The following is a 24997-nucleotide window of genomic DNA, read 5'->3' as shown; positions in this document are numbered from 1 at the left end:
GTGAAGACCTCTGCTCCTGAGCTTTTCTTTGTTGGGAGATTTTTGATAACTGATTAAAACCCTTGTTCTTGGCCTGCTGAAGTCTTTGTTGTCTGCGGCCACCTTTGTCTGAGGCAGGCTGAAACAGTAGCTCAGAGCTTGGCCAGGCCTGCCCCCACCTGTTCTTGGGTAAGAGGATTTTTATGTCCCTTGCTCTCCTTTGCGAGCTAGCCATGGTCTGGAATCCAAGGCAGCCCACAGTGAGATAATGGGCACCAGCAGCAGCCACTGTGGAGAGAGCTACTCACAGTTCTTTACCACCATTTATCAGCCTCTTCCTTCCGCTCTTCCCTGGATGTTGCACAGTATTCTTCTGGCTTCGGAGCCCAAGAACAGTTGTTTCAGACAGTTCCTGCCTGTCTACTAGCTGTTTTGGAGTAAAGAGTGAGTCCTGGAGTTTTAGAGGTTATTGAGCCATCCTAAGGATTTCAGACGTTGTTGGAGAGATTTAAACAGGGATTTTTTTTATTTATCAATAAAAAACACATTTCAAACAAAACAAAATGAAGGAATAAAACAAATACCCTAAAATAACTACATTGCTTCCAATATGTTCCTACCATACACCATGAAAATTAATGAACCATAGTCATTCCTGAGCATTCCATATCATTAAGATTACCCTCAATATCTTATCTGTTCTTATTAGATTATCATTCTCATTAGATTATCAAAACAGAGATCTTTTGACTTGATAAATGGTACTGAGACTGGATTGCAGGGGTGCAACAGTGGAAGTTAGGGGTCAATTTGGAGGCTTTTTTCAATTTTCCAGTTTCAGAGACGTGTAAAAGTTCATCATATGTTTTGAAAATGAGGAAAACATTACTTATTGATATATTGGATATGGCAGAACAGGAAAACAAAAAAAGGGTAGGGGGAGGGAATTGAGGATACTGCTGATTTGTGGCTTATGAATCCAAGTGAAGTTAGAGCCCCTAACTGAGATAAGGTATGTTGGGTTGACCTTTCTCATGCATCCGCATTTCCACATGGAAGACCCTCCACTAGCACAGCCCCTTGCCCTCACTCGCCCCCATCACTCCTCTCTAGGGGAGGAGGTTTGACTACCTGATTGATGAATTTGGGAGAAAAACTAAACATGAGGGATCAGCCCCTCCTTTCTTGTTTTCAGTGTCTGTTCGGCTTCAGAAGGCATGCATTCACTGCTCCTCCAGCCTGTGTGTTTTATAGAACTAGGCAGATGGGGCAGGGTTGGTCCCAGCTCAGGTTGGAAGTGGATTTAGTCATAGGAATCTCACTGTGATGCCATAACTAAGCCATGTCCCCAATCTAGCTTTAATCAGTTAATAAATCTGGCATTTGCAACTCCATCTGTCTGACTGAAGCATCTCTTTGTCAATTGACTTAGATCTCAGGGGAAAGATCAAAGGAGGAGATATAAATTTTAGTCTTTGGTCTATATATTTTTAAAACACATATATTACTTTCTTAGCAAGTCATTGTTAAGTAAGTGAATATATTTTATGGGAGGGTAACTGGGACCAAAATGTATTATAGTAGCAGTCATCAGTGTCACTGTACTTTCTCCATATAAGAAATCAGCTTCCATAAACCATATTGAATGTGAGCATGGCAAATACCTGACTGAGAAGACCGTCTCTGCTGAATCATGCTATTGGAGAAGGCCTTCCATGGGTGTTTCTTATAGATCGACTATCAGCAATTTATCCTTGGCTTGCACAGTGTAAATGATTTGATGTAAATAAAATTCAATTAAAAATCCCACACATCACCTCTGAATCATCCAAGGTGCACATTGCCATAGTAATTGGAGATATCTGTCCTACTTAACAATGCAAGAAACTCTTCCTGCAGCTCAGTCTCATGGGCTGATTAAATTACTGCCTCAGGTAGGACTGAGATGGGGGTGAAAGCTGGAGACAGGAGTGTATATATGTATGAGATGTTCTTATGCGCATTGTCAATGTTCCTGTCTCTCACTATTAATCTTGATTAAAATATATCCATTGTCAGTTCACCACCAGAAAATATTAACTCTAGCTTTTGAAGTCACCTCACCTAAATACACAATTCAGTTATTGTGCATGAATGGATAATATTAAATAACATGATTGTCATCCCTGGTATTTAACAGAAATGATTACAATTCATCTTAATTACAAGACATTCCTTTTCATTATGTTCAGAATTCCACATGTCAATGTCTTAGCTATTATAACTTAATAAATGATAGAAAGTATGTAACACAACAGAGCTTAGTTGAAATATTAACTCTTGTTTGGTCTTTTCATGAAGGGTTTTTCACACATTCTTACTACACACAGAGAAGACTTCATTGTATGCATCTTTTTTGTAATTTACAAAATGATGATGTTAGTGAATTTTGGATAAACATCTACATTTTTTAAAAGTGGAGACATGGATTCAAATCATAGTCTGAAAATCAGAATAACTGCATTTTCTTTCCAAATGGCTATCAATTAAATCCATCAACATTTCAGGATTTAGCTAAAGAGATATTATATATGAATGAACTATGATAGTGTTTCATCCAGAAAGTGCATATGGTTGAAATACATTGGGTTTGAATGTTAGTTGAATTACTAAATTAGTTCAGTATTAGAAATGATTTTTCCCAAATTATCTGTATTAAAAATACTATGAAGTTAAAGTACTGCTCTGATTGCAAGTCTGACAGCTTTAGAACTGATATCAACACCAAAAATTGTGGAATAAAACAAGGTGAACTGTAATTTATGTTTTGCTGCAAATTAATCTGATGATATCTGAAGAGGATGGTGAATTCTGATCTCTTGGCATTATCTACTTCTGGATAAAATATTACTTTGAATCTCCTAGATGCTAGACAAGTCTGTAGATTGGTGGGAAAAGGCCTGTTCAGACTTGTGTTTAAGAACCTACATCATGAGGTTATTACACTGCACAGAGATCAGAATCTCCCAGCTTATCCAAGGTTGTACACCCTTCTGACTTCCAATTTATAAGTCAAAAGTGAATTAACAAGGCTTACCCACTTTAGAGTTACTGACTAGAAATTGAGATCTCTCAACCAACCTACTGAAAAATTCTTACTACAGACACTAATAGTGGATTGCAAAGCATAACCCACTCTACACGATGTGAGTTGGTAATCTGCATCTGATTTCCCAACACCAGGATTTGCACTTCTCCAGTATCTTCATCGATTTGGATTTGTCTCCTCATCCTTCTTTCACTGCTGATGCCTTAGGTCTTCTAGCCAAACAATCTTTATTTTTTTGTTGTTGCCATTCCTGGAACTTGCAAATGAGCTCTACCATCTCTGACCCTCTACCCACACTTCACCACTACCTGTAATGTCCTCCATGATTCTCTGGAATTACTGAAATATTACCCTCTCCTTAAAACCCAGATCATATTATAACTTTTCTAAGAAAATCCTGATGATCCCATTTTAGAGAAATATAACTTTATATTTTAATTGCCCTTCATAGTTTGGTCTTTGCATCAGCACGATGAACTGGCTCTGACGGTACAGTCTGTGTATTTATGATGCGACAGCCCCAGAAATGTTAGCATGACCCGCTCAAGGCAGCATTGACAAATTCCAAATTCTGCCATCTCTCATTGTCACAGCATGATGCATTCCACATAAGTTAAGTGCAGCATTTATTTATGTATTCTTCATTTTGTTCAAAAATACATGATGAATTAAATGTGAGATGAGTAAGTGAATGTTTCAATTAGTAAAGTCTACTGCTTTAAGAATGAAACATTAAGAAATTTAGATTGAAATCTTTTGAAAGTGAATTAAATGGTTTCTAAAATAGAGCCAAAGTTAATTTATCTTGACACAAGATGTCTATACCCCCCCCCCAAAAAAAAAAAATTGACTCGACTAGGCTGAAACAGAAATAATAATAATAGCTTTCACTGCTATGGTTAGTTAGCAACTCCAAAGTGCTTTCATCAAAGTTCTATTACTTGCCTTCAAACAGTCTTATGCAAGCCTTATTATCTTCCACATTTCATGGATGAATAAACTGAGGCTTAGAGCACGTAAGTAACTTAACTTAAGGTCCCCCAGCAAGCGCATGGCAGAGCTGTACAATCTGACAGTAAGCCCTGGGCAGATGGATAGGATTTTTCATCCCTACACCAACTGGCCCTAGATTACTATGGACATTTCCTTCGTGCTTTTGTCTGATTATTCAGTCAGCTATCAACCCTTCTTGTTGCCAGAGAACAGTAACAGTTATTTCTTCCTGCTGCCAGCTGTCATCATCTGCTTCTAGTCTATGAACTGGAAAATCAGATAATCAAGCTTGCTGAAAATTGGACATGAAACATTAAATAGCACGTGTCTGAGGGATGGCTTCTATGGAATCAAGTTCATGGCTTCAGGGCACAAGTTGCGGAGCAACTGTCACAGTGGCTCAAGGGCTTTCCCAGTAACCTCTTGGCTTATGACTGGTTTTAGAAGGCAGGGTCTACTGTTAACCTAGTCCCTGGACAGATGAGGCATGACTTTATTTATATTTTGTCTCCAAGAAAGGGGCAATAAGGTGCCAACAAGTATTCTTCCTCGCCCTCATTCCAAACTCTTACTTATGATTCCTCCTTCTTTGGTATTATAAGGGTAGACCATCAACTGACACATGGATTTCTTCAGTGTGTGGCTGACTTTGGCAGTACTACTTAAAGTATAGGCCACTGTCCAATGCTGGTGTCAGAACTGCTTGTTACAAATCAGCCATGAGATAAGTACACAAATTAAGAGAAAGCACTGAAACACATTCCTAGCAATTTGACATTGGTGCAACATATTCATTGTATTTTACGAAAGTCTGAAACCAGAAGAGGGGGGGAGCTTTAACTTTGGTATGTCCATAACTAAAGTAACAAACAGTGGTCAAATAATTGTGATATGAGAATCCCATTTAGCCTGTGAGCCTTCTAGACTGCAAAATCTAACTTTTCTTTCTTTTTTAAAAAAATAGTAACCTGACTTGCTTCCCCACTTACTCTACTTCATTCTCTGGCTTTACAGAAACTTTCCCAATCTGTTTTGATGAGGTCATTCACCTCCAGGATAAATAGAGGCTTAAAAAGTTTGGGATATAGGAACTGGGATAAAACATAGCTAAGCTATCAAATAAGGTATTAGAAAGAGAGCAATTAAAAAAGTAGCCTGCACATCAAGATCAAATTTCTGAAGGATTTAGAAGCTCACCGCAATTGATTTATCTATTCACAGTGAGGGTTTTGTCTGTTTGTATACTTAGCATATTTTGGATATTTGTGGCAGTCATTTCAACTATGGACTTTGTAGATAATCCAGTACGATAAACAAATAAATATTTAATAAATGCTGCGCCTACTGGTGCTAAATATGATGGCAATGAAATATTAACAAATTTAAGTAAAAGCAAGGTTTTCTTTGGTTTATATAAACTGAAAAAGAAAATACTCACAGTTGTTTGAAGCCCAGATTAATTAACTCTCAGTAAGGGAGACAGATGTGAATGCACATACATGCCAGCTGTGTGATCTCCCCACCCTTAACATGGAATGACCACACTATCTAAATATTCCCCACTGCCCACCACTGGTGAGTGGCCAAAACTGGGGGATGAAGAAAAATCCATGAGAAGAGGGAGACAGGTAGAGATTTTTATTCAACATATACTTGGTGAGAGCTGTACCAGGTATTCTTTTTGATGCTTGGGAGGAATCAGTGAATCAGGTCGACAAAATTTCTGCCTTTGCTAAGGGTTTACCCTAAGCAGGATGAGAGGTAGAGACAATAAAGAGGAACATATTACATAAGTAATTATAATAATAATTATAATTATATGGTATGCTAGAAGTTAAGTGCTGCCAATAAAATAAAATGTAGAGCAGAGTAACCAGAACTAGAATTGTTAGTAGAAGCAGTAATAATACAGTGATCAAGGCAAGTCTCTGAATGTGAGTTTCAAGCAAAAACTTGAACAAAACTTTGAGCAAAAAGTAGAAACCAGGCAGTAAGTGATAATAATACTAACTAGATTTAATTAAATACTTACCTAAGAGACATTTGTATTTATTTCCACGACTGCATAAAAAAAATTTCGCATAAAATTTATTAAACTGAATCAGATTTATTAGAATGAGATGGAATCCATGGATTGCTCTAAGAAGTTTGGGTTTCAAAGCCAAGATGAGAATGAGCAGTTAAAAATACAAAGTGAGCTTCATGTGAGCACATGGCTGAGGGATGACTGTTCAATCATATCTGCTACAAATTTTTTTCCATCCTTTAGGAGAGAAATACTCTCTTTTTTTCCAATAGAGGTAAGGGAGACACATGAGCTTCAGGCTGTCATCTTGAAGACACAAAATTGGATTTTTTCCTCTCTTCTTCTTTCTGCAACAGTTTTATATGAGCAGGAAAGACTGGAAAATAAAATTTTCCCCCCTCAGGCAGTTTTCTCTTGTGTTGGCTGTGGTGGAAAGGCTGCAAAAGTGATAAAAGAGAGTGCCAAGAAATCACAGGTTGAGAAAGAAAGCATATAGTGGTCAGAGGCTCCTGAGTTTGAAATCCCATTCCTCTGAGGAGACGCTAGAAATTTTGATGAAAGCCCAACTTGAAATTCTGGAGCTGCTAATAGGGCCATGTAGTTTCTTACATCCAGGTAAGGATGTAGGTTAGGTTTTGATTTTACAAAACACATTTTCATTAGGGAAGGAAAGAAAATTAGAGCAGCTTTTGATAAACAAGATTAGAAATTAGTTGAGAAAAGTACCAGGTTGTATATAAGCATTTGTTTCTTTAAACTTTGCTCCACATGTATCATCTTTACATAGAAAGTAATTCTAAACTACAATGTTTAGAAATGTTTATATAGAATTTATTTTATATATGATTTTATCTACTAGCCGTACTCTTTGTTTGTTATACATCAAACTTAACCTGGTGCATTAGATCCTGCAGGCAAATTGCATATTATCACAGAATCTGGTATATCTAGTTTCAAAATTTGTCTGGGCAAGCTTAAACAAAAGTAAAATATCAAAGGTCACAGTGTATGCACTTCCTTTTTAGAATCTTTACCATGTAAATGTTCTTTCTAACTGTTTAGGCTTCACAGTGTTTTCATATAATTTGTATGAAGAATTTAGATTTTTAATGTTTATGACAAATGTAAATCAAATGAGCAAAACTTCTTCCATGAAGTTGATTCAAAGATGGGGAAAATTCTCAGACTACCTAATTTTTCCTTTTCAACTTTTTCACAAATGTATTAGATCTATTTTCTGAAAGAAAATATCTAAAATGATAAAAAGATTGGGGTTTCTGAATGCTCTACAGTTTTCTATTTGTTTTCAAGCCCTTGCAATTGCTGGGTGAAGGAAAAGTCCAAATCTTTTTAACTATCAGGGGCTTTTATCATGGCTGTGCAGTGATTTTCTCCAGAAAGAAAAAGAACACAAATCACAGAAGCTGATAAAAATTGTAGACAAATAAAAAGTTTGTTATTGTGCACCAAAGGAAGGCATGAAGAAGTTCAAACAAAAGTGCAGTGATTCCCATTTATATATATTGTCAGTGCTCAGTTCCCAGCTGTGCTCAGATACTACTAGAGCTTGGTGCACAGCTGTGATATTATAAAAGGGACTCAATTGCCAATCAGAGCTTGGCATGAGAGATTCATTGTCCAAGCCTTTCCCTAATAAAATTTCCAGAACTTTGTGTCTGATTCATTTATTGTCTCCACGAACAACCCTGTACTGTGCAACTAAAGACATTGCAGAATCCCTCTATTATCCTTAGTTAATTTTTGCAAGGAATTCTAGATTTTAAATAAAGTTCAGCATTCTATTTCTGTCACTATGCCACAATTCTCTATTTGAGCAGATGTAGGAGGTGGAATATTGGAGAGCTGTAACATAATGTTGCCTATGTCTACTCAGCAATCAACTGTTTTATTAACTATTGGTTAATGCCCTTCTCAAAACCTTTCAGTGGAAAATAATTTCAAAGGGTAAATGTGGCACCATTGACAGAAGCAATCACAAAAGAAGATTATTACTGTTATTCTTTTGCACAAGAAACAAAGTCTCAGTTGACTGATGTGTACTGCGTATGTGGCACAAGTATGACACCTTTGCCAAAACTGTGATGTCTCTGCAAAACATTAGCCCAATGAGACGTTGCCCTCCAAGAGCATCTTTGATCAAAAATGTTTTGATCTCCCTCACACAGACTCTCAATGTGCATTGGCATTTTAAAGACCCTAAAAAGTCCTGAGATAAAGAAACATTCATTTCCATATAATACAAGATTATTTGGCCATAAAACCCCTCCCTATCAGAAAATTACATAAGGGGCTGTTAACAATTAAAAGAATAATCTTTCATGGCAATCAAAATTTGTCTTTGAGCACCTCAATAAAAGAATAATTTTTTAAGAAATTACCGTATACATGACATTGTGCCACTAGGAGACTTTGATCCACTTATCACTTATGACACAGGTTGTATTTAGCTTAACAGTTCTGAGAAAAATTCTGCCTTTCTAGAATATTTACAGGTAGGTGTCTAATCTTCTAATTTCGTAAACTAATGTTTATACATAAAGATGCAGAGAAGTTAGGAAGTGGAATGCCATAAAAAAAATCTGGAGAGACAGAACTGTGACTTTAGATGTGTTGAATATCAGACAATAGCTCTAAAGTTCAAAAACACTGGTATCCCTTGTCCTTTTCAAATTAGCATCCTTCATTTTATATACTAATTTCAATCTGTGACCATAATTTAAAAAAAGAGAAGGGGGAGAGACAACAAAACTGCCTCATAATTTTTTATTTAAAATGTAAGATCTATTTGTAGGATAAATCTATTTAGCTCTTACTATGAGACTGGCACAGTTCTAAGTAAGATACTTCAACATACTATTACCACATGTATTCCTCACAACAAATTTACGGAGTAAAAATTTTTATCACCTCAATGCCAAAGAGAAATAATAAAGGGAGAAGTAGGTTGAGGTGTGTTGGAGCCGTTTGTACCCCAGAAAAACATGTTCTTAAATTTAATCCATTTCTGTTTGGGTGAACCTATTGTAAGTAGGACCTCTTAATAAGGTTACTTCAGTTAAGGTGTGGCCCAGCCCAATCAGGATGGGTCTTAATCCTGTTACTGGAATCCTTTATAAGCAGAATGAAATTCAGATAGAAAAAAGGCCACAGGAAGCAAGAAGCTTAACACCCACAGAACCCAGAAGAGAGGGGAGGACAGGAGCGACCAGGAGATGCCATCACATGCCTTGTCATGTGACAGAGCAGTCAAGGATCACTGGCAGTCAGTTCAAGAATGCCAGTCTTTGGGAAGAAAGCATCATCTTGATGACACCTTGATTTTGACTTTCTTTTAGCCTCAAAACCATGAGCAAATAAGTTCCCATTATATAACCCAACCCATTTCATTGTCTGTGCTTAAACAGCCTAAGAAATTAAAACATAGGTTTATGCAGCTACTAATTAAGGAGTAAAGACAAGGGTTGAATAGATGTACTACTCATATTCCTAACCACTACTCAGTGCTGCCTCTCTAACAGCCTTTCTAGAGACCTGCAGATGTTACAACTGTCCCTTGACTTGTCAAATAATAAGAATTTTTATTATTATTTTATTACAATCTCACAAATCGTAAGAAAATTTAGTACTATCAAAATTTATAATGAGGTTACCCTAAAGGAAGTATTGCCTGTTGTCTCTTGGGTTACAGCAATTCTGTAGCTTTAGTGAAGGCTAAAAAAGCACTGGTGTTCTTTTTTACTTCTGAAGTCTTCATAAGTTGAAGCCAACTTTATAAGAAATATGTTTTCAAAATAAACCTGCTTGTTGCTTCCCCAGTTCCTTCAATCATGTTGAATCAAGTGGATAAAATGTGAAACGTGAAAATGATGGTATACATGCTAAGTACATTGATCTCAGAGGTGACTCTTTTACAAATAGCTTCAATTATTCCTTTTCTGGATGCAAGGAATAGGTACTTTTATTTATGAGAATAGGATCTGCAAATCTAACCCAAAGACTGCATCATTCATCCTCACACAATACCTAAAATAAAATCATGTACTTTCATGATATTTAAAGGCCTGTAAATCCTCCAAATTAATTAAGAATATATTCAAGAAAATTAAGAGACCAGGTTGCAAACATGTTCATAATTCACATTTTCTGAATGAATATAAATGTGCAAATAGGGAAAAAAATTGCTGCATTTTGATGGACTAAAAGTGACCAGCCTACATAAGCAGAGATGATTGGGAGACAAAATGATTAGCATCCCAAATGAGATAATTTCATGCACCAAACTTTGATTTACAGATATTTTATATATAACATATATACTAACAAAACCAAATAGCAAGCAATATACCATATAAAAGGAAAATGCAATATGCTTTGATATCCTACTTTAATGATTTTTGAGATTTCCGGCAACTTTGCACTAGAAAATTGGAGCAAGCGTCTGAGAATTAGCATTTGAACAGTGTGATTTTATTTATAAAAACAAAACGATGTCTATGTGTGCACACATTTAGGGTAACATTACGTAATATTGCTTTTAGGCTATATTCCAAAACATATTTAATGGTTGTTTTTTACTAAACTTTCTGTGTGCATGTGTGTGTGTGTGTTTGTGTCTGTGTGCATGTGCATGTTTGTATGTGTGAAAGGCCTAAGGATAAATCAGCTGGGGCTCTTAAAATTGGGTCAAAGAATCTTAGTATGACAACTCCAATTTTGAAACCACTCCCCACTGAATACTTTAAAAAGAATATATATATATAATTTTTTTTTAACCCATGAGGTTCCTGGAAAATGTTATTCGAGGATTTAAAGGCTAATCCAAAAATCCCTTGTCCATTGTAGAAAAAGAAATACTACTGAATCCCATTTTTGTTTCCCTACAAGATTATCAATTTTTAATTATGCTTTCACTGACATTGAGTAGCAGAGTTTCAAGCCAAAGCCTTTACAAGCTATTTCAACACAGCAAAGCCATCATCACGGCTTCTAAAAAAAAAAAACAAAAATGGGTTCCATGAGATGGTTGTAATAGATCAGGCTGAATTAGAAATCAACTGCACAGTCTCGTTCAAAAGGAGAAAGTGAGCTGAAACAGCATGTGTGCCTCTGTGTTCCATTCCCTAGGCTACACATTTTCAGTTCAACATGTTTCCTGAGTACCTACTTTATGTCAGGCACTGTTCTTAGTTCTAGTTACAAGAAGATGAAAGCGGTCCTCACAGAGCTTGGAGATGGACACAAAAGATAATTATAGTACAGAGAGGTGCACACAATGATACAAATGTGTATGAGACTTGGAAGCATCACAGAAATGGAATCAGGATCTTTTCTCTTCCGGAGGGAGCAGAAAAGAAACGGTATATCAAATGATATCTAAGATGGGTTGTGAAGACTGAATAAGAGTTTTCTTAATTCAAAAGATCTTAATACTCCTGGTAAGTACGACTTAATTCCCAACTTCAGATATCGGCACAGTGAAAATGCTTCTATTACAGATTGGGAGCAAGAATAAGGCTTAATTTAATATATCATTTTAGATCATTTAGATTTTAGATCACTAGATCATATTCCATGACTTTATATATGAATTACCTCATTTAAAACAGATGGTTATGAAGATCTTTCAAAAAGCCAATATTTACTTAAGTAGTTTTATTCCAACCAGGATGCTGTAGCTCTCTCATCCTTAGTGCATGAAATTATTTGGGAAAAGAAAAAAAAAATTCTATTGCCTAGCATAGCAAAATCAGCTTGCTACTACATGCCAAACCCAATTACTTCATAAGTGTTGGATGAAGCATATGGGTGAAAGGATCCCAAAATCTTGTCTAGACCTGGAGGTAAAGAGTGCCATGTTTGATTAGTGGCATCTGCCACTCATCAGGGAATAAGGAGTGTTGGATCTGAATTTAACACTTTAAGAAGCTCTTCATTTTGCATTAGGCTAAAATATGAGGAAACAAAATCCATAGTGTCAGTGATGGCTAACATTTATGGAACACTTATAACATGCTCTCCACCACTGAAGGACTCTAAGTGGACTAATTCATTTAATCTTCACTGCAACCCTGTGAGGTACAAACTAACGCAATAGAAATAGAAGAATATGTACAAGGTTGACAGCTGTGAGGCTTCCAACCCTGGCAGTCACCTCTAGGGGAAGCACTCTTGTCCACCGTACGATAGACTGCCTGTTAACCACCCATGCTACATTATCCATAACACAATGTCAGCAATATCAGTCACATCCTGAAGAGGACTAATAAATACTAGAGTACTATTCATATAAGCAGCCAAACAGGAGACATGTAGGCACGGCAATGTCTCTCCTTAGCCCATCTAATTGGGAATCAGTCAGAGGTGTTTTCAATACTACATCCTCTGACCCAGTTTCCTCTTAGTGTACACCAAATGTGGGAGTATGGCTTAGAAGTTCCATACTCAAATCCCAATGACTGTGATCTTTACTGAATAACTTAACCTCTCTGAGCTTCAGGCTCCTCATCTCTAAAATGGGAATATGTAAAATTAAGTCTATTTGCTTAAATATAAACACCCAGCACAATGCCTGATAGTGTATCTTTCAGAATGATCATTTCTATTGGTTCTCCTATATCATTATATACATGAATAAAGAAGCTAAATATTGCATACAATTTCCATTTGAACATATGTTTACAAATAATATTTGGGTAAAATTTATTTTCAATTACTTGAATATAAAAAGGGGACATCAAATGTGATTTTTTTCTTACGAATTAGGTAGAGTTTTCATTTTCAGTTTATTATTTTGGCACTATATTTAGAGGAACTTGGTAGCCTGGATGAACAGAAACAAGAAAAAATTCTGAATATGTGTTATATTTTCAGAAGAGAGACCTAATAATCCTCCGTTTATTATTTAATGTTGTCTTTGAGGTTATGATGAGGTCTAAATTTGTGGCTCTTTTTCATTCTTAGGTCAATACTTCATGGCCGAATACCAAATAACTCAATATTGTGCTGTAATGTTTAAGAGAAAAAAAATTACTCATGTACATTATTGAATGTTAACTATTTTAAAAAATTAATTTTTAAACCATGAGGGAAGTTTTGATGAAAACTACTTAAATATGAGCATATGGATCATTTTTAGAATAAGAAAGCTGTTAAGTAGAATATTTTGTAAGAATCATTTTTAAAATAAAATACACATGTAGAAAATAAATAACACAGCTCTTGTTAAAAACAACATACTATAAAATTTTAGGAAGATTTTAGAAGTCACATTTTCTAGAACTGACATTTTCTACCGACAGTGGTGTGTTTCTGAAAATTCAGTTGTGTGTGTGAGTATGGGAACAATTATGCTTAATTATAGAGTGCTATGAAATACATAGTTAATGGGCTACATAAGTTCAAACTGGTGTTTTGTAACGTAATAAAAAAAAAGGCTTCATATTCATAATTACGGGTCATAGATTACAAGCCTTGCCTTTACATAGCCACATACAGACACTCTCCTGCTATTATTTCTTTAATTACACATCATTTTTCACCAGCTGAACAAAGGTTTCCTAGCACATAAAGGAAACAACTATTTTCCATTTTACGTTTTTTGTTTAACAAAATTATGACTCATTCCTGTTAGTAAAATATTCAGAGAAATTTTCAATAACAAAAGACAGTCTTTTGTTAATTCTCACACAGAATGTGGGTTTGCATTCCATATAAATTCTTGGCTTATTAAGTAATACTGAGGCTAAGACATTTTCTAAGATGTGTTTATTCAAAGATACTTCTACCAGAAGGATATTTAGATTTGTCACAGATCAGTGATCCACTGATACTGCCCTCCTATGTAATTTCACTTTAGCATGCTTCTTCAGTATAGGAACCTCTCTTAAAATATTAGATTCATGCTTTTGATATAACTTAATCGCCATTATAATCATTAGTTATGTTCACCAACATTATTTTCTTCATTTGTGGCAAGTGGTCAAGAGCACAGGTGAGCCATGGAATCAGTGTCTAACCAGCTGCATGCTCTGTTAGTATCTCACATTTATCACGAGGGTTTTATATCTACTTAGCACCCAAAAATCAGGAAAAGGAAATCCCATCATATATTATTCAAAACATGATGTCAATGGTGTCACAGGCTTTTATCATTTAACATATCATAATTGTTTTATAAAAAGCCAAATGAAAGCATTTAGGTTTCCCCATTTTTCTTATTTAGAATAACATTATATATAATCTTCGTAAGAATCTTGTTTCCTAAGAAAACATTATTCTAATTGGATTTTTTCAGTAAATGTATGCAGATTTTTGGAAACATTGATATACCTTATCATAATGCCTCCATAAAGTATAACAACATAAACTCTCACCCACAGTACAGCACAACTTATTTCCCTGAATTCTCACTAACATTGGATATGATCTTTTTTGAAATTGGTCAACTTTATAGAAAAAATAACTTTAAGTTACACTTGTTTGAGCACCAGGAATTTCAATATCTTTATATACACTGTGCCAGTTTGAATGTATTGTGTCCCCCAAATGCCATTATCTTTGTGGTCTTGTGAGGAGACGTTTTGGTGCTGATTAGATTTGCTTGGAATGTGCCCCACTCAGCTGTGGGTGATGATTTTGATGAGATGTTCCCATGGAGGTGTGGCCTCGCCCATTTGGGGTGGGCCTTGATCAGCGGAGCCATATAAATGAGCTGACTCAGAGAGAGGGAACTCAGTGAGTGCAGCTGTGAGTGATGTTTTGAGGAGGAGCAAGCTTGCTGGAGAGGACCATCCTGGGAGAAAGCCATTTTGAGGCCAGGGCTTTGGAGCGGACCCGGCTGCCTTCCTAGCTAGCAGAGGTTTTCCGGAGGCCATTGGCCATCCTCCGGTGAAGGTACCCGATTGCTGGTGTGTTACCTTGGATGTTTTGTGGCCTTAAGACTGTAACTCTGTAGCAAAATAAACCCCCGTTTTATAAAAGCCTATCCATCTCTGGTGTTGTGCATTCTGCAGCATTAGCAAACTAGAACATACACTGTTTCACTTTGTATCATATTACATTTTGCATATTATATTTGGACTGCATGGTTAAAGTGTTATATATTGCCCATAATATAAAATTCTAATGTCTTTTTATTCTGTTTGGCATACTGTTTACTGAAGTAGCAGGCTATTTCTCTGTTATAACTTGTACTTTATATATTTGATGCACTGAATTTGCACAAAAGTAAATAACCTGCTAGTGATTGATGGTTGTGAAAATGCAACCATAAAATCAACTAGGAAAGGGATTCTTCTGTTTTAGCTCATACATGAGCTATTACACAAGACTATGAAGTATCAAATTTATTTAAGTACCTCCATGAAAAGATCCAGCTATATTCAGCAGACTTTTAAATACTAATGGTTCTGTGAGGAAAAAAGAAAAAGTTTCAGCTTATTACTACATTCACCTCATTTCCTTCTCCTCCATGCTAATGGATATAGTAGAGATGTATCATGTATGGCTAGTGAACTAACTTTAAATCTCCTATGGCCTGGTTTTTAACTGATTTAATTCCCAGGTATGAGTATGATTCATTTAGTTGATTAAAGTCATTTTCTTTTACCTGAGTTGCTTCTTCATGGTAAATGTTTTTCAATGGAAAGAGATATGTCTGCCCATTATTAGGAAAGATCACCTGACCAAGGTGAGCTGCAGTTTATTTCAAGCATATAAAAATACAAATTTTTGTTTTCCAGTTTCTATACCTACCAAAGCCATGATAAATTAGATGGCAGGCTGGTAAATTTTGTTAGAAAATTGATTGTAAAGCCACATAACTTGGATTCAAGTATATTATATTACAAAAATGTTATTAAAAGTACACAAATTCAAAACATTTCTCTCCAAAATGGAAGTGAATGAAATGGTAAAAAATTACTAATAAGTGAAAATTTATTTTCAAAAGATGGGTATGACAAATACAAAATAGATTCTCTATTATTAAGAGAAAGGTAGCTTATTTAAACCATAGAGGTGATATGTATTTTTTTTTCTGAAGAATTCAGTTACATTAGTTCATATTAATAAGATATTTCAGCATGATCTAATGCCACAGAAAAGTTCTTAAATGCACAGAATTGGTTTCATCTTTTTAGACATGATCCATATATTTAAGAATGTTTGAGTTATATATTTCAACTATAACTTAGACAATTATATACTTCTTAGTGATTATGTTATCATTTAAGCCACAAAATCAAATGTGTTGTTAAAGTATATAAATGAAATAATTATTTTATTTATCTTATTACTATGTAAGAGTGACTATATTTTCTAGTAAAGGTGAGTGTATAATATTTTTCTAGTTGCTAATGCTGCTAGAATGCAAAACACCAGAGATGGATTGGCTTTTATAAAAGGGGTTTATTTGGTTACACAGTTACAGTCTTAAGGCCATAAAGTGTCCAAGGTAACACATCAGCAACCAGGTACCTTCACTGGAAGATGGCCAATGGTGTCCAGAAAACCTCTGTATTAGCTGGGAAGGCATGTGGCTGGCGTCTGCTCCAAAGTTCTGGTTTCAACATGGCTTTCTCCCAGGACGTTCCTCTCTAGGCTGCAGTTCCTCAAAAATGTCACTCTTAGTTGCACTTGGGGTATTTGTCCTCTCTCAGCTTCTCCGGAGCAAGAGTCTGCTTTCAACAGCTGTCTTTAAACTGTCTCTCATCTGCAGTTCCTGTGCTTTCTTCAAAGTGTCCCTCTTGGCTGTAGCTCCTCTTCAAAAGTTCACTCTCAGCTGCACTGACTTCCTTCTGTTTGCCAGCTCATTTATATAGCTCCAGTGATTTAATTTAGACTCACCCTGAATGGGTGGGGCCACACCTCCATGGAAATTATCCAATCTGAGTCATCACCCACAGTTGGGTGGGGTGCATTTCCATGCAAACAACCTAATCCAAACATTCCAACTTAATCCCCACTAATATGTCTGCCCCACAAGATTGCATCAAAGATAATGGCGTTTGGGGGGACATAATACATTCAAACTGGTACAAATATATAGCAATAATTATGTAATTTATATACATTTCTTTATGTGGCTATGAATATATAATTAAAATACATATATAATGGGTTAATCAAAATTAATTCTTAGATATAGAGTATTTGATAGGAATGTTTATACTGACTTTGATATATTTTATAATTTTCCTTGATAGAAAAAAAGAAATATACCTGTTTTTCATGGAACCTAAGTATGCACACAAATACAGAGATGGGGAAACACTTTCAAATCTTTATGTGGAGAACAACTGGATGTTAGCAATTCTACATCTAAGAAATAATATAAACTAGACATTTGAAATCCAAGAAAATAGAACATATTACTTTACTACCTAAAAGAGGCCGAAAGTATGAATCAGTTTATAATACAGTCTGAATTTTTAAAACTGTTCCTGATTCCTTCTATTTCTTTTTCAATGGTGAAACTAATTCTGACATGCAATGCAAGGCTTTACATAAGAAGACAGAAAAGACGAAGACTAAAGAAAGAAAATTAAAATAATTAGTATGCATATACTTCTGGTTTATTTTTAGCTACATTATTAACTGGGTGGGGCAGGAAGGAGATGCTCATTTGTGAGAAAAGTCATTTGTGTTTATAGTAAGATGATAAAAACACTGTCTTTAGTAGCATTATTCTGGCACCAAGACAAGATTACGAGAAACTTTGTAAAAGTAAATCTAAATTTACCTACAGAAAAGCCACACGTATTCAAACCAACCTTCGTGTCTTTAATCAACCCACAAATGAATGCCAGTTGCCTTTTGCACCGATGCCTCTCTGCTCGGGTCCCCAAGTCTCTGCATTAGCTCCCCAGTCTTTCCCATTTTGGCCTCACATTTCTTAAAGAATCAGCAAGGTTTTAAATCAGACTACAGCTTGAGGAGCTGCCAAGTCACTTACAGCACTACAAGGTAATATACTCCCACTGTGTAGCAAAGAAATTCATTTCTGAAGAGCTCATTATATTTCTTCTAAACTAGCAAGATTTAAAGGTGACCTGAAACAAACAAATATGTCCTTTGAAAATGACACACCAAATCCACAACCAGCTTACTATCTGATGTGGGTTAACATATTGCCGCTTTTAAACTGCTTTCTTCCTTACTGAAAGTCTATACATTCTTCCCTTCTAATATTAGTTATCTGGTGCGAAACCTTTTTGCATGTCTAAATATAAATTTATACTTGACAAACTTTAAGGAAATGCTACAAATAGCACAATAACATGCTTTTTTTTGTACTACAGCACTTTCTCTCCCCACATCAAACAAGAACCTTAGTCCTTACTTTGTCAAACCCAAGATTCCACCAGCGAAGAAAGGTGAAAATCTGGTTTGGTTTTACCCAGGAGCACACACTGACCATGTTATTAGTTACTCAACCGCAATGCACTCCAATCCAATAACTGGCATCATTAACTGTTTCTCAAAAGGCATATTAAATCTTCCTGACTAGATACTTGGCTATTTTTGCTCATTTCTTTAACCTCTTAACCCCTGGCCTACAAGCACTGTTATCACAGTAACATATTCCATCATACTCCACCTTGAATGAGTATACAAGGTTTTTTACAACACCTTTTCAACCACTGGTTTGGGGTTCTCAAGATGAAGAGGTTAAAGTCTTGATTTCAATTTTTTTTTTTTTAATCAGGAAATAAAATAACTATTATTGTTTTTTTTTTTAAGTAGGGCAGTGCGAAACTTGCAAATGTGTCTCAAAGAGATTGGACAACTGTCATAAAATTGGTGTGATAGTGACTAGCTTTCTTGGTGGTTATGACCCTTATTTTAATTTTAAATTTAAATTATTTTCTACTCTTGGTTGAATTCATGTTCATACATTATAAATTTATACTGGTCCATTTTTGATGGTTGTAATATAGATAAATTTACATCAAACAATATAACGGATTGGTGTTGAATATTTATTAATGAATCATGATTTTCTTATATAATAACTGCAGTAAATTAAGCAGTGCATGTTGCTAAAAAATAAAGGCAGAGAAGCAACACTTTTTTATATTTTAAAATATATTAAATACTATAAAATGAAATTAAAATATGAATTTGAAAAGAAATAATAATCTTTTTCTTTTATTTAAATATAATTTCTTGGGTGTATACAGACATGAGGAAATTGTTTTGTAATTCTCTCTACAAATCATGTAGATGATATTCTACAATAAAATAATTTTGTGGGTTAAAATATTTAGAAAATGCCCGTTTCAATAACTGTGACTCTCAGTGCATTTGTTCTATGTCAGAACTCTTTCTTCAAGGGGAAGCCAAATATTAAGTATAAGCCAGATACGGCTTTGTTTCAAGTGGAAATGGGAAAGCTGGTAGCCTTGCCAGTGGGCCATCCTTTCCCACTTGCTCCCACAGTGTTCTCTATGGAAAACAGTCCTCCTCCGCTTCAATGCAGAACACTCCAAACAGTACACCCATGCTTTCCTGCAAGATGAAGCTTCACTGCCTTCCCTGAACTTGCATATTAGTTAGATATGGAGTTATTTTATGGGTAAACCTTTGATTCTAAGTGAAATTTTATGCAAGTCCATATTTTACATACATATATAAGATGTATATGGTGCATATGCTATATTGAATAAGCTTGACTATCATAGACCAAAAAACTAAATTATTCTAGACTTAAAATTATTTTTTTGCTTGCCACATGTCCATTTGGCAGAAGTGCACTGTTAAATCTTATTCTCCATCAATTAAACTCTTCTCTTTCTGCCCACTCTTATTAAATCAATTATAAAAATTCACTTTGCATTTGGATTCATTAGTTTATTAATTGTCCCACTGGGAAAGCTGAAACTCTTTGGCAGCCATCTAATAGGCATCCTGCATATAGTTTCCCGCAATCCTCTTGATAGTCTGCCTTTGCCTTTTAGTGAAAATATTTCAATATGGAATAGATGAAAAGACTTTTTTCCTAAAAAAATAAATACAGAGGAATAGATTATAAAGTACATAGTAAAAATTCAGAGATTTCTTAAAATCTACCTTGGATAAAAGACATTTCTGATAGGATTGAATTTAAGATGTACTGACACTCATGATTGTGCTCAATTTGGAAAATGTTTTTTGAGAATTTGCTATAAGAAAATTATTCAGCTAGGTGCTGTGAGAGTTGCAAAAATCTGTAAGATTAAGAATCTCTGATGATTAGGGATTACTTAGTCTCCATGTGGTCTGGTGAGAGTTGGGTAGGTTAGAGAGACCCCCTCTTCCTACCATAAGCATAGCCTAGAGTGGAGAGAAGGAATACTATGGGTAGTTTGTAAAGGTAATTTGTATAACTCTATTAACAGTAAATAATAGTTGCTATAATAGTATGACTATAGTAAATTATAATGGTTTTGTTTGTATAAATTTAGACTAGAAAAAATGAGTCAATAAAATATTTTTGGTTGGTGGTTTTTGGACTTTCAGAGGAGACTGGGTATACTTTTGGGATACCACACATATAACTTATGTGCACAAGGAACGTCACAAGTATTTTTTAAGTTTATGATTGCTATAGGTTAATAAATGATCTACTTGGAAAATAATCATTGTAAAATACCTACCTACCTTGTGGAAAATATACACAGAAAGAAATCATTGTGATTCAAGGAGAATCTGTAATAAATATAAGTTTAGAGGCACAAAACAGACTATAGAAGAGATTTAGTATAATTCAGAGTTAAATGGGAGTGGGGAGTGGTCAAAGAACACTTTGCAGAGTTGGCGGTTATTGAACTGAGCCTTAAAGTTAGGCAGATTCAGGATAGCAAAAATGGATTCTTTGTGTTGTGTGTTATCTCCTGCAGGAAGGATCTGACAGTAGTGTTCCATAGGCAGGAAAAAGGGCAAATGCGTACAGCTTCACAGATTTGTATATTTTTAGACTTAGATTAAAACGTGTTTGTGTATGTGAAGTTTAAATCAGTAATCTCCAAAGCTTTTCCCTTGGGGCTGAGCCATTGTAGGTTGGGTTTAAGATTGGTATTAGTTTAGTAGGCCACAGTGAAAAAGTGATTCTGAGATATCAGGTTTGTACTTATTACTTATTGTTTATATTTGCAAAGCACATTTGTTCATGTTTTTAACCCTCTATTGCAGATAGAGAATAAGTGTGACTACATGGATCTGCATCCCAGTGCTCTGCTACCCTGACAAAACAGATGTTCTGATCAAAATTGAAGGCTCCTTCCATCAGCCAAACTGATTGCAAGTGACATTTGACAAAGTGGCTAATCAGAGCTGTAGTCAGTTCCATTCTGTGCAGACACTATCCAATCAGGCAGACCCTCACTGGCCAAGGGGAGACCAAATTATAAGAAAAGGACCAATAACAATCTCCACCACACTATTTAATGAGGTGAACTAACATTCAGATACTGGTTATTATACTGTCACTTAAGTATATGTCCTATACAAGTGCAGAAACTGCCATTGTCTTTAACATCCATTCATAAATTAACATTTTAAAGGCTGCATTCTATTAAATTATGTTTTTAGTACATATACTTACATTGAACAATTTCTATTTTGTCTAATTTCTTTAGGGCTGATCTTTATTCTATAATGAAAAGCATTTTTACTACAATATGTACTAGAAACAGAATCAATAAGATATATATAAAATTTATTATATTAATTACAGGAACTGGCTCACACAACTGTGGGGATTGGAAAGTTGGGCAGGCTGCAAGTTGGAAACTCCAGTGAAGATTTCAATAAATTCCCCAAGAGAAGCTGGCAAGTCTGAATTCTCTAGGGTAGGCCTCGAGCTGGTAACTCTAATGAAGGTTTCTATGAATACCCCAGAAGAAGGCACTGGCTGAAGTGAAGAGGCAAATTCTCCTTTCTGACTGCTTAAATCATCTGTTTACCCTTTAAGGATGTCATCCGATTGGATGAGACTCTTCTGATGGCTGAAGGCAATCTCCTTTGTTGATTACAGATGTAATCAGCCATAGATGGAACTACTGTCTAATGATTTAAATCCAGGAAATACACTCACAATAACAATCAGGCTGGTGCTTGCTTGACCAACAACTGGACACCAAAGACACCATAACCTAGACAAGGTGACACACAAACTCAACCATCATACAATATAATATACACATTTTTTTTTAAATTAAGTAATGGAATATTACTTTTCAATTAAAGAAGTCTTAACACCTTACATGCTTAATACTTTCCATATATACCAGGCACCACTGAAGAATGCTTAAGTGCTGGATATACAACAATTTGAGTTATTAGCAAAATAAGCATATTAGCTGAAAAATAAATCATGCTGATGAGCATTCAAGTGTATTCTCAAAGAACATTTTTTCTTTTCTTTTATGTATTTATTTATATTACTATAAACAGGATTCTTTATTCAGTTAGATTTATTTATTCATTCATTCATTCATTCATGTATTTTGGTGCTAACATGGTCCCAGATTTGACCGATGAAGCCCAGTGTCTATTTCCTATGTCCTCATCATTTGTTGAGCACTTCCTTAACTTCTGGTGGAACAACATGTCCCAGGCTTATTTTGTACTTTCTCTGCCCCAGCCCCAGAGTCCTGGTTACTTTCCTTGAAGAACGGCATCAAGAAACTAAGATAAGGGTGCTAGATGTGCTCATTGCTACTGGCGTGTTATTGCTTCTAGGCCTTCACAGCAGAACTAGAAGACAGATATAGATATAAACATATAGATATTTGATACTGATACTTCTAACACTAATCCAACATGATAGGCTACATTCTATTCTTCCCCATTCACATATTTGTAACTCTCTTCTTTAGCAGTAAGAAAATCTGGCTCCCACTATTCCCAATATATTTACTCATTTGCTCAAGCCTTGAATACAAAGAAAGCACTTTCAGAATTGCTAATATCGCTGTTAACAAAAAAAGAAAATGCAAACCTATTAACTAGAGTTCAATATTTGTTTATTGTTCTTCTTATATAATATTACACAGGTAAATGTAAATGGGTACTGTCTTATGATATTTCTCAGCCAGTTCATAGGTATAGCTAATGTCTTCTTCTCCTGTATTCTTCTAATTCATGGATTTCTCATGTTTCTTTATTTCCCTGTATACTTTCATAGGTCACAATGCACTGTAAAAATTAAATGAAATGAATGGTATGTATGCTATTATTCAAACTAAAAAGGCTTTATCTCTTTAAAAATAAGTGTATATTGGATAAAGTTTGACAAAAGCATATACCGATGTAATTCTTACTCCCATCCAGATAGTGAATGTTTTTGTTCACTGGGAAAATCCCCTTGTACCCCTTTTAACTCAACCCCTCTTCTTAGGAGAAACCATTTTTCTGATATTTTTCTCCACAGATTTATCTTTTATAGAAATTCATATAAATGGAATCCTGTAGTATATAGTCAAAGATGATTCTGCAAGAATATTACTTAATGCTCATTTTTAATTGTTAAACCACATATTCAAAAAAAGTACATGGGTCTAAAAGCCTTTTGCCATAATACGATAAAAGTGGCACTAACAATTTATATTTCAGAAACTAAAAAGAAAATACACGGATCTCAAAAGCATTTAGGCAACCACATAGACCTTATGATCAGTGCTGGCTGTTTATATACCAGAAACATAAGTCTAGAAAGTCTGAGAATTTCCTTATTTTCAACATTATTGTCCGTATGCTGTTTCCATATTTCTAAGGCTCCATTAACAAACTTTTCTAAGGTTGGCTATAAATTGTGTGTGTGTACAAATGTTTAAAATATAAATATTAAATATAATTTATAATATATAAATAAATATAAATATTAAATTAAAATTTAAATATAAAATATAAATATGAAATGTATAAAATGTAAGAATATAAATATGTATAATATATATATATGTATCTTTGAGATCAAAAACTAGTCAGATACTCTCCAACCAGTTTCAAAACTTAAATTGGTACCTGATTCACTTGTGACCATAGATTTAGTAATTTTTTTAAATGCTTGCTTATAATTTGCTCCTCAAAAAGGAAATAATTTATGCAAAGATACATCTAGGCATATTAACTATTTCTGAAAATAGTTCAGAATTTGTTTTTTAAAGCTAAGAAAACAGAACCTTTAAAAAATCCCTCTCAGAGGCTATACATGCATATAATTGTGCCTAAGAGTCTCCCCCTCAGTACCTCTTTGTTGCTCAGATGTGGCCCTCTCTCTCTAGCTAAGCCACCTTGGCAGGTGAACTCACTGCCCTCCCCACTATGTGGGACCTGACTCCCAGGGGTGGAAATCTCACTGGCAATGCAGGATATGACTCCCGGGGATGAATCTGGACCCAGCATCATGGGATTGAGAACATCTTCTTGACCAAAAGGGGATGCGAAATGAAACTAAATAAAACTTCAGTGGCTGAGAGATTTCAAACAGAGTCGAGAGGTCACTCTGGTGGACATTCTTATGTACTATATATATGACACTTTTTAGATTTTAATATCCTGGAATAGCTAAAAGTAAATACCTGAAACTATCAAACTCCAACCCAGTAGCCTGGATTCTTGAAGACGATTGTATAATGATGTAGCTTACAAGGGGTGACAGTGTGATTGTGAAAACCTTGTGGATCACACTCCCTTTATCTAGTGTATGGATGGATGAGTAGAAAAATGGGGACAAAACCTAAATGAAAAATAGGGTGGGATGGGAGGGGAGATGGTTTGAGTGTTCTTTTTTACTTTTACTTTTTATTCTTATTCTGATATTTTCTGATATAAGGAAAATGTTCAAAAATATATTGGGGTGATGAATGCATAACTATATGACGGTACTGTGAATAGCTGATTGTACA

General features: G+C 35.1%; 1 protein-coding gene across 1 annotated transcript in view; it reads right to left on the bottom strand.

Annotated features, from left to right (window-relative positions):
* SGCZ (sarcoglycan zeta) overlaps window positions 1–24997 on the bottom strand; it is a 1224523-nt gene that overhangs the window by 1017126 nt on the left and 182400 nt on the right. The gene's annotated exons all lie outside the window — the stretch shown is intronic.

The sequence above is a fragment of the Choloepus didactylus genome, chromosome 3 (assembly GCF_015220235.1).
Source record: "Choloepus didactylus isolate mChoDid1 chromosome 3, mChoDid1.pri, whole genome shotgun sequence".
Lineage (NCBI taxonomy): Eukaryota > Metazoa > Chordata > Mammalia > Pilosa > Megalonychidae > Choloepus > Choloepus didactylus.
This window is presented reverse-complemented; position numbering and strand designations above follow the sequence as displayed.